Source organism: Pinus tabuliformis, chromosome 7 (assembly GCF_031772625.1).
Source record: "Pinus tabuliformis cultivar Carrire ecotype Pingquan chromosome 7, CPIR1, whole genome shotgun sequence".
NCBI classification, from domain to species: domain Eukaryota; kingdom Viridiplantae; phylum Streptophyta; class Pinopsida; order Pinales; family Pinaceae; genus Pinus; species Pinus tabuliformis.
The window spans coordinates 977,793,876-977,805,843 of NC_142293.1; positions in this window are offsets into that span (position 1 = coordinate 977,793,876).

The following is an 11,968-nucleotide window of genomic DNA, read 5'->3' on the forward strand; positions in this document are numbered from 1 at the left end:
ACAAAGGAAACAATTATTGCTTTATCATGTATATAGTACTAATTAATGTCACAAATTATATTACATACCTTAGCAGTTGTGTCACACGTCTGTTGAAAAACCATTCACCACCTTTATGTTGACCAACAACAATACAACAGAGAGGAGATGTTTTTTAGGCTTCATAAAGAGGTTCAATTTCCCTCTCAAGTACCTGTTTATCGAAAGCATGACCATCATACTGGTTGCCACCATCATCCATTTCAACATTATTAACTGTCTCATGGATCAATCAAGTTTTTCCCATCTTCTTCAATTGTATTATCAACATCATTATATTCTTCTATAATATCATTAGCTTGATCCTCAATATTTGCTCCATGTTCTTGAACAAGTACTTGTACTACAACCACCTCTTCCTCATCGAGAAATGAATTGGGGGGGCATACTATACAATTACAATCAATAAAGTAATATTAGTATATATAGAAATTATTTAAACATTCATACAAAGATTCACAAATATAATATAGGAAAACAAATACAACAAAGGCAAAGACAACTTAGATGAGAGCAAGAAACAAAGAAAACAAATCAATAATGATGTTTGTGAAATTTATCAAGATTATATTTAAGGACATGCTGAAAATGTTTGAATTATGGCTAATGTGTTGTCCTTGATGGAAACCTCCTTGAAAAATATGTCTTTTATGTAAACTTGATTATAATATGATGGTTATGGAACTAATGCAGATATCAATAATATTTGTACATATGTTATAGAGGATATGGAAAGAAAATGGCAGTTTAGTTATAAAATGCATTGAAATTGTTAGGATTGAAAAGTATACATGACCCCTATGAAGTAGAGTCACGTAAATATGCAGGTACTATGAAAAAAAGTCATGTACATAATCCAAACCATGGCAAATTGGATATGAGGACCCATTACCATGGTAACTACCCATAAATTTGTGTCAAGAACATCTATTTGATCCCATCAACAAATACTAACAACATTACCAAGGGAGTTTCCTTAGTTATTGGAAAAGTAAAATCCTATATAAGGAGAAGGATATCAAGAAGCTATGTGTGCAATGTAATGGGTTATTTATGTGTGATCTAATCTGAAATAGGTGTGCACTAGGGAGAAAGGATAAGGCTTAGATTTGAGAGATCTGAAAGTGCATTGAGTACTAATTGTTACATTTTACTGACTTGTCTATGTTTGACTATCTAATGATGCAAGATCTGTTTGAAGGAGTTTGAATTGATCTATGATTTGACAGTAAACTTTGCAGAAAGTATGTTTTATTTGTAGCGAAGGTTGCTTTTATTATTTTTAAATATTTATATGCAGTTTGTGCTTTGCCTTGTCGTGTACATACACAAATGTACTTCATAGTAGTCGCGTATATTTTTTGAAGTAATTTGTTCATACTGCTGCCTAATTTGGGTCTTGGTATTCAATATGTTGAAATATATATGTGGGTTTTATGCAGGATAAGTGAATATATACACATATCTAGTTGAATATAGTCGTGTATACATTCTAATTTGAAGTTGATAAGGGTTTGAATTACTGCTTGATGATGACATTTGATGAAGTCTATTTTATATGTTGTTGTTCGTTAATGATGTCTTGATTAAAATATTTGAATGTGTTGATGATTGGTTATTGAATGGTGATTTGGCTTGGTATGGCATGACATTATTGACAGTGTTGTTCTGATATGGATCAGTGATTTATTTACTCTAGTGACTCAGTTGATTTAGTTCTCAAAGACACAAATTTTCAATATTTTGTGAGTTGAGATTTGTATGTAGGAATTATCCATAGGAAACGCGTATATATGTAGGTTTTCTTTAGAACAATCTCATATACATTCTGAATTTCATTTGTTCATGGTTTGCAATGACTACACATTATTTTAGTGATGATTGTCTGGTTAATCAGTGATTGGTTGATTGATTGATGTGTAACAATGTTACTATATAGTGCATTAATTTTATCTGGTTGCATTGGTTGAGATTTAGTTCAGTGACTAGTTGTATTATGTATTCAATAGCTTGATGTTTTAGTGATTCAATTGGTTTACAATGCTTCAATGATTCATATTTTGATATTCGGTATTTCAGTTTAGCATACTAGTTTAGGCTTGTTGTTGGTGTGGGTCCAATGCAAAAATTTGATGAAACTTGTCCTGCATGTTTTGATGGTTTATTGACAATGGATCCAGTGCAAAAAATTATGAAACTTAGTCCACATGGTGTTGAGAGTTGAAGCCTTCAGTGAGGGGATAGGAGCTCCCTTCTGGTAGGAGCTAGTAAATGAGATGAAGGGGTTGTAGCTCACTTCCAGTGGGTGCTAGAGAACGAGTAGAGGTTGTATCCTCCAGTAGGTGGGTGCATGTGTGATGGTAACAGTCTGACCCATTAAAATATGTAATGAAGAGTTTCTTTATGTAGAAAATCTTGTAGATTCACAAGTGGATGTAATGTACTAAAGCACAGGACAAGAATCTACTTCTAATTTTAACTAGAAAATGCCAATAGATCGATGAAAATAGAATGAACAATAAGAAGATAAATCAATGGAACATAACACAAGATGTATCTAGGGAAAGCCACTCCTCAAAACCCCACTATCTATATTACATATATTAGAAATATGAATGAAGATACAAAGCTTGTTCTCACTAGAACAATTCCGCACAAGTATTCTCAACTCTCTTAGCTCACAGGCTAGCTGTTGGCCAAAACTTCACCAATTCTATAGTTCTCCAAGCCCCTAATCTCTTGCGTAATTCCTAGGAGGAATAACCCATATTTAAAGGAATTCATGCATCCAATAATTCTCAATCCAAACATAGGATCAATCTCTGATGCATATATGTTATTTACACTCCAGTAAATAATACAACTTATAGTACATTGTCCTTGCACTCTAGTATCAACTGGGTCTTTCTTTGAACTAACATGCATGATTTTCTCATGAGGGATCTTCAGTTAACTGGAGTAGCACTTATGGATGCACTAATGCATCAATTGATTGTTAGTCCTCTATTAGTTCCTCAAAAGTTTGGAACTAATTTAACTTAGCTTAACTCAAAAACTAAGTGATCAAATTTCCAAATCAATTTGATCCAGGTGGATGTTGGTGGCCACCCACCTATCCCATGTAAATTCCCACAACTGTCTCTTTCATCTTTTCAGTTTCCTTATTTGTAGCACAATTTACTATTTTTAGCAGTTTTTCGGGTCCTGAACTTTCGGAGTCGATTTGAGGCTCTAAACAAATTTTTTTTTGAAATCCGGGAGCAACATGGGTTCATGGACCAATTTTTATCTTCCCAAAGTTGTAGTGCTTGGATAGATCTTTCTAACGAGCTATTGTACGTGTCAAACGGAGATCGTATGCCAAAGTTATGACCCCGGGAAGTTGATGTACCAACTTACCAAAAACAGGGCCCACAATTTGGCATTTCATCTTCTATGGTTAGGCTTTTGGATGTTAAGGGTTTTCCATTGTTTCTCAACAATAAATAGGCCTTCAAGCCTTATTGTAACACAGTTCAGAGGCATGTATCTGCCACATCTCTTCTCAGAGATAAGCTACCATCACCCTAGTTGGTTTATTTCCATTTCTGTTTGTAAGAATATTTCAGTATTTGACATTAATAAAATGAAGTATTATTTCCAGTGCATCTCTGTGTTTATGGTTATCTCTATAATTTTTTGTGTTCTTGTCTAAATCTAGATCAATGGTATCAGAGCGATCTGATTTTTCTCTGTTTTTCTTTGCATGTCCCCAACAAGGTCGGGATATAAGGAGTTAGGGCTTGAACTTGTCAAACCTTTACAAGATGAACCTTGAAAATCCCAATGGCCTACCATGGCGGATGCAAATAAAGATGAGGGGGCAGGAGATACTATCAAAATCTTGCTCAAAGAAGCCCTCGAGTGACAACGGAATGCGATGATGGGCAACATTGCCTAGATTCTCCAGCGGCTACCCAGAGGCTACACATCGGCTTCCAACAGATACTCTGGAAATGCCACACCCTTTAAGGTACAAGTTAATTTTGAAATCCCCATCTTCGAGGGTCAAATAGACATAGATGTCGTAGATAAATGGTTAAATCTGTTAGAAAGGTATTTTTCTGTTCATGAATTTTCGAGTCAAGAAAAGATTGTTTTCTCTCTTCTCAAAGCAGGCCCCCACATCAAGGACTGGTGGGAAACCTACTGTGAGTAGCAGGATGAAAGTACGGCCTCATTGTTTTCAGCCGCACCCACTTGGAATTCATTTCGAGATGCCATCAAGGAGCAATACTACCCTATCAAAATCTGTAAGGAAAAATACATAAAGTGGACCACACTGCGACAAGGAAGAGACCAAGATTTGCTAGAGTTCACAAACATTTTTCATACCCTTCACACACAGTTGGGTATCAAGGATTCTATGTTGCATTTGGTAATCAAATACCACGGCTACCTACACAAGTACATCTAGGAAGAAATGGAGTTCCTGAACATTTCCTCACTCAGCACAACATACCGATACGCTGTCAAGATCGAATAGAAGTTTAAACAAAAGAAACGAGACTTTGAATCTGCAAATCAGAAGACCAAAGGACAAAGCCAAGGCGGGGTGAGCCAAGATAACCTGTTAAAGACACAAAACATGAACAACACCACAAAGTCGAAGAAGGACATAGGAAAGTGGTGTGAGTTCCATAAGAGCCCCACTCACAAAAAAAGTGAATGTCAGACCAAGCCATCGCTAGTGGTCGAGTTAAAGGCTTTTGAATCAGATGCATGTTCCGACCCTGAGTCAGAACCTCACAAGGTGAATGGCAAAGGGAAGCAGATAATTGATGCGGAACCCAGCATCAATGTTGCCACTGCCAAGAACCGGAAGAATGAGCTCGAAGATCCAAAAGAGGGAGAGCGTCTTTTCCACTCATAGATGTGGGTGAAGGGTTCGCCGCTTCAACTCATTGTCGATAGTGGTAGCCAAAAGAACTTCATTTCAGCAGAGGTCATGAAGCAGATGGGCCTACCAACTACACCACACCTGCAATCGTATAGAATTAGGTGGCTTCATGAAGGATGAGATCTCAAATTTTTCCAGCAATGTTGCCTTCCCTAAAGCATCAAGCCCTTCATAGACGAGGTATTGTGTGATGTTACACCTCTAGAGGTTTGTGATGTATTATTAGGCTAGCCATACTTGTGGAGGCAACATGCTGTGTATGATTCAAGGCCTTGTGCTGTCATTATTTCTTTGTGTAATTTATTATACAGGATACCTGTGGTATCCCCACCTACCACCACCTCTTTGATCGTTGCTAAGAAAGAAAGCAAGCTCATCTCACAGACTAGGAAATTTATTTTTTGTCTGGTTCACTCCCAAAGTAAGGGGAAGATCGTTGCTACATCCACGACCACGACGAAGGGTTCCTCCATGCAGCAGTAGCAACAAAGAGATATGGTCATGACATAACATAGGGACAACTTCTTCTCACCCACAGGGGTACCACACAAGTTTCAGGTGGGTGACAAAGGTTGGTTACATCTGCAAAAATAACACCTTACAAAAGCCCATCAGAAGCTCAAACCACTCTGAAATGGTCCTTACAGCAGTAGCAAGGCTGTGGGGAACAATGCTTTGGAGCACAGCATTCCTATATTCCTTCTCCCGCGCAAAGTGTTCAATGTGTACTGCCCTCAACCATGCTTCCCACCATTACTGGACACATCGAAGATTGTAGAACAACTCACTAGGGACCAAGTTCAACAGATGGAGGAACTCAATGCAATGGGGACCATTGCTTCTAAGGGGGGAGGAATGATCTAGGTGGATTTTGGTGGCCACCTACCTATCCCATCTAGACCCCCACAACTATCTCTTTTAGCTTTGCAGTTTCTTTAATTGTAGCACAATTTACTATTTTTAGCAATTTTTCGGGTCCTAAACTTCTGGAGCTGTTTTGAGGCCCTAAACGACGTTTTTTGGGAAATCTGGGAGCAACATGGGTCCATGGATTGATATAGCTCTTCCCAAAATTGTAGTGTTTGGATAGATCTTTCTAACGAGCTATTGTATGTGTCAAACAGAGATCGTATGCCAAAGTTATGACCCCGGGAAGTTGATGTACCAACTTACCCAAAACGAGGCCCACAATTTGGCGTTTCATCTTCTAGGGTTAGGTTTTGGGATGTTAAGGATTTTCCATTATTTCTCAACAATAAATAGGCCTTGAAGCCTCATTGTAACATAGTTTAAAGGCATGTAGCCACCACATCTCTTCTCAGAGATAAGCTACCATCGCCCTAGGTGGTTTATTTCCATTTCTATTTCTAAGCATATTTCAGTATTTTACATTAATGAAATGAAGTATTATTTTCATTGCATCTCTGTGTTTATGGTTATCTCTGTAATTTGTTGTGTTCTTGTTTAAGTCCAGATTAGTGTTATCAAAGCGATTTGCTTTTTCTCTGTTTTTCTTTGCATGTCCCCAACGAGGTCGGGATATAAGGAGTTAGGGCTTGAATTGGTCGAACCTTTACAAGACCAACCTCGAAAATCTCGATGGCCTCCCATGGCGGATGAAAAGAAAGATGAGGGGACAAGAGATCCTATCAAAATCTTGCTTGAATAAGCCCTCAAGTGACAACGGAATGCGATGATGGACAACTTTGCCCAGATTCTTCAGAGCCTACCCAGAGGTGACACATCGGCTTCCAACAACTACTCTGGAAACGCCACACCCTTTAAGGTACAAGTTAATTTTGAAATCCCCATCTTCGAGGGTCAAATAGAGACAGATACCATAGATAAATGGTTAAATCTGCTAGAAGGGTATTTTTCTGTTCATGAATTTTTGAGTCAGGAAAAGATTTTTTTCGCTCTTCTCAAAGTAGCCCCCCACGTCAAGGACTAGTTAGAAACCTACTATGAGCAGCAGGATGAAAGTATGGGCTCACTGTTTTCAGCCACAACCACTTGGAATTCATTTCGGGATGCCATCAAGGAGCAACACTACCCTGTCAAAAGCTATGAGGACAAATACATAAAGTGGACCACACTGCGGCAAGGAAGAGACCAAGATATGCCAGAATTCACAAACATTTTTCATACCCTTCGCACACAGTTGGGTATCAAGGATTCTAAGATGCAATTGGTAATCAAATACCACGTCTAGCTACACAGGTACATATAGGAAGAAATGGAGTTCCTGAACATTTCCTCGCTTGACACAGCATACCGATACGCTATCAAGATCAAGCAGAAGTTTAAACAAAAGAAGCGAGACTTTGGATCTTTGAATCAGAAGACTAAGGACAAAGCCAAGGCGGGGTGACCCAAGACAACTCATCGAAGCCACATGACAAGGAAATCACCATGAAGTTGAAGAAGGACACAGGAAATGTTGGCATTATAACATAGGCTTGGCACTATGGCACAGGTATTGTCCTTGATGGTAACTCACTCGGCAAATCATTCAGATGATAGTTCATGCTCACAGGCTCTTAGAATAAAGGAAAAGAAAGTATACGCAAGTTCCTGTTGACCAAGCTGCATATACATGCAGGATCGCCTATCAAAAGGCGTGTATGTGTATGCACGCACTTTCATGCAAGGAAAAGTGTGTACATGTGGGAAACCTTGTTTTTACTCCATGGTATTTAGTCCTTGGTATTTGGACCTATGGTTTTGGACCATGGTATCTCATCCGAAGTGTTGAACCTAGGTATTGGGTCCCAAGTATTGGTTCTAAGTGGTTTTGGACCATGGTATTGAGTAAGGCATAAGACTATAAAAGGGGAAGGAGATCATTAGGCAAAGGCACTCAAGGATTGAATATCTAATGAAGATCAAGATCTAGAATACTGGTTATTGGGTTATGGTGCATAGTTGGATCTAAATCAAGGAGGAATCTGAGCGCTAGAAGAAGGATAAGTTCTATTGATGGGTCAAGATCTTAAGGCTTGAATAGAAATATCTTTGTGTGATTTTGATCTTTTATATTTGGCGCATGTCTTGATCTGTAAATCTGATGACCTGGGTATAACTGATGTCTAAATAGTTGAAAATGATAAATTATCCTTTACATATCTATACGGAGGTTCAACATAGCAAAGGCGCGTATACACGCTGGTTCGGTAATTCAAAATTGTGTAGACGCAGGTTTGCCTTAATATATCAGCATATGCATGTAGGTTCTACTTATTGAAGTAGCATACGTCTCATAAGATATGTTTTAACTACTTCTATTTATTGCTGCAATGTTTTAGGTTCATGATTGGTTTCTGGTTACTGTTACTGTATTATGGTTACAGCATTCAGAGAAGTGAGCGGTTGATTCAGTTTTGGATTGGTGCAAAGGATATTGGTTGATGCAGATATATATGATGTTTGATTGATGTTATTATTGGATCCAGTCTGAAAATTTATGAAACGTGGTGCCTGGAAGAAAAGAGAATGTTGTAGCCTTTTGTAGGTCAGCAACTACGTACTAGTACATCAGCTAGTGGAAGAGCTAAGGGGGTTGTAGCTCCCTTCCAAGAGAAGCTAGAGAATGAGAGAAGGTAGTAGCCTTTTGCAAGTAGAAGCTTGTGTACTGGTATAAGTCTGTACCAATATAGAAATATTGTAAAAAGAAGTTTCCTATTAAAAGAAGATAGAGATGAATTGAAGCAGGTAGTTTTCACCCACATTAGGTTTCCACCTTATATCATGCTATTCATGTGTGCTTCTTATGTGTGATGATCTGTTCTTTTTTACTGCACCTATTTATTGTTCATATGGTTAATAATGTTCTGATGCACTCATTGAATATCAACTAACCAAATCATAAGTTTACTAGATATATGCTAGTTTCATTAAACACAATTGCATATATATGTGAGTATCCTTAACTGAAGTATCATATATGAATCTAAGTATGAAAATGAAAAAGTGTTTGATTTTCTAATACTAATTCACCCCCCCCCTCAGTATTATTTCCAACAATTGGTATCAGAGTAGGTCCTTCAGAAGAAGCTTGATCGCTTGAAGGAAGATCTATCATCATGAGAAACTACGAAAAGTTGGCATCCATCAGGCCACCAATCTTTGATGGGAGCAACTTTGTCTATTGGAAGGTAAGAACCACAACCTATCTTCAATCTCTTGGTACAGAAGTTTCTGATATCATAGAAGGAGGATACACATTCCCATCAGCAACTCCTACAGATATGACTGGTAAAAAGCAGTATGAAACAAATGCAAAAGCTATCAATACTATATTGAGGAGTCTATATCAATCAGAATTCGTTAAGTTTATGCAGCTCAAAATTGCCAAAGAAATATGGGACAAGATCATTTTAAGATATGAGGGAGACAATCAGCAAAACGTGCAAAACTACAATCTCTCATAATTCAATATGAAACTCTTAGAATGCACAATAATGAAAGTGTGGCTAATTATTTCTTATGTATAAATGAGATTGTTAATCACATGAAAAACTTGGGTGAAGAGATAAAAGAAGTTACTTTAGTTGAAAAGGTTTTAAGATCTTTGTCTTCTAAGTTTGAATGAAAAGTTTTTGTCATAGAAGAAAAGAAAATTCTTCAAAGTATTACCATGTCACAGCTGCAGGGAATCCTAATTGACTTTGAAATGAGAAAAGGGGGTCCATCAAAAATTAGAGAAGCCGCATTCAAAACTTCAAAAGGAGAATACAATGAGTCAGGACATACGTCAGAAGGAGAGGAAGAATCAAACTTTGGCAAGAACCTTCAACGGGGCTTCGGAAGATTCAGAGGTAAGCTACCTTTCAAATGGTTTGTTTGTGGAAGAGTCAGTCACTATGCAGCCAAATGTCCTCATAAAGATAAGCTTGATAAAGGTAAGGAACCAGTTAAATGGAACAGAAAACAGAAAGTAAGTAAGAAGAGCTATTATACACATGAAGACAACAATGGACTTTCAAATAGTGATGAAGATGAACATGGTAATGATTATAGACTTTTGATGGCTTTTGAAGATGATGATTTCTTGGATGCTATAGATGAAGATGATCTCTATGAAGAAATTTCTAAACTTAAAATTTGTTTATAAGAAAAGAGTATGATTATAGATACTCTAACATTCCAACTTGCTGAAAGGGAAAAACACAATGAAAAGTTAGAATGCGAAATTGTGGGACTTATAAAAGATATTGAGAAAACAAAATTTGTTAATCTTAGATTTGCTAAAGGATCTGAAACTTTAGATGAGATTATAAAAGTGCAGCATTCTCCTCTAATCAAGACGGGTTTTGGATATACTGAAGAAATGTCTCAAGAAAAAAAGCCATCCACCTCCAAAAGTTATCTTGATGAAACAAGGAGAAGTAAATAGCTCGACAATCGTTAGCAAAGGCATAAAGTGGATCACCAGGTAAATCGGGGTCAATCTACTTCAAGGAGGAACAGAAGCTACAACCAACCGTAGGTAAATCATTCTCAATTTTCCTCAAGGATGAATGTCAATGGAAACTACAATCACCTGGTCGGTAGACTTGATAATCGGCGGAATTTATTTAATGGCCAATGTTTCTCATGTCATAACTTTGGACACAAAGCTACTCAATGTGTTGTCTACAAGACCATCATGACTAGAGAAGCTCAAAATCAAAGGAGTGTGACTGGGATCATGAAGAGTACCTACAATAAATTTTATGTGCTTGAAAATGAAATAGAATGCTCTATTTGGAACAACTTCAGTCATGAAGATTCTAAACGTAGGAGTAAGTTTTGGCAAACATCTCAGAAGGAGCAAGCCTCATTGGGTCCCAAAACATGGAGAAAGAAGGAACCACAACCAGAAAGATGTGGTGTAGCCTTATATGTGGAAGGACAGGAAAAGCAGTGGTACATCGACAGTGGATGCTCGAAACATATGACAGGTGATAAAGAAAAACTTCAGTCATATATTGCCTTAGAAAAGGAGAGGAAGGTCTCATTTGGAAATGACACCACTACACTCATAAAAGGTAAAGGCTCTATTCTTTTAAAAGAAAAGGTCAAAGCTAGAAATGTTATGTATGTTGATGGCTTAAAGCATAATCTATTGAGTGTTAGTCAAATGTGTGACCAAGGAAATGAGGTAGTATTTCGATCAAATGGATGTATTGTTCATGAGCTTGATAGAAGAGAAACAGTGATCAAAGGTATAAGAACTCCAAATAATTTATACATACTCAAGGGAGGACAACAACAATGCTATCTAAGCAAAAATGATGAACACTGGCTATGGCATAGAATATTGGGGCATCTAAGATTCCCTCAGATAAGGAAAGCATGCAAATATCAGGTCGTTCATGATCTTCCTGACATCAGAATTCCAGACAATACAATATGCAAATCATGTCAGTTTGGTAAACAAACCAGAACTCATTTCCCTGAGAAGGAAGGATCAGCTATTAAGCCACTTGAACTTGTCCATACTGATTTATGTGTTCCATCAAGGAAAAAATCACCTTGAGGAGAAGATTACATCATATTGTTCATTGACGACTTTTCCAAGACGTGTTGGATAGGACTTTTGAAGCATAAATATGAAGCTTTCAAAAAGTTCAAAGCATTCAAAGCCTTGGTTGAAAATGAATCAGATCGCAAAATCAAATAACTCAGGTTTGATCGAGGAGGGGAATTTACTTCGGACAAATTTTTTGACTTTTGTGAAGAACATGGAATAAGAAGGGAATTATATACTGCAAGGACTCCTCAACAAAATGGAGTGCTGGAAAGTATGAATAGAATGGTTCAAAAAATGGCTCGTGTTATGCTTTATGAGTCTGGAACTCCTGCAACCTTGTGGGTGAAGTTGCATTTGCTGCCATTACTATTCTCAACAAAACAAACATCTGGGTAAACAACACTCAAACTCCTCATGAAATTTGGTATGGTAAGACTCCTACTGTTAAATACTTCAAAGTTTTTGGAAGTAAATGT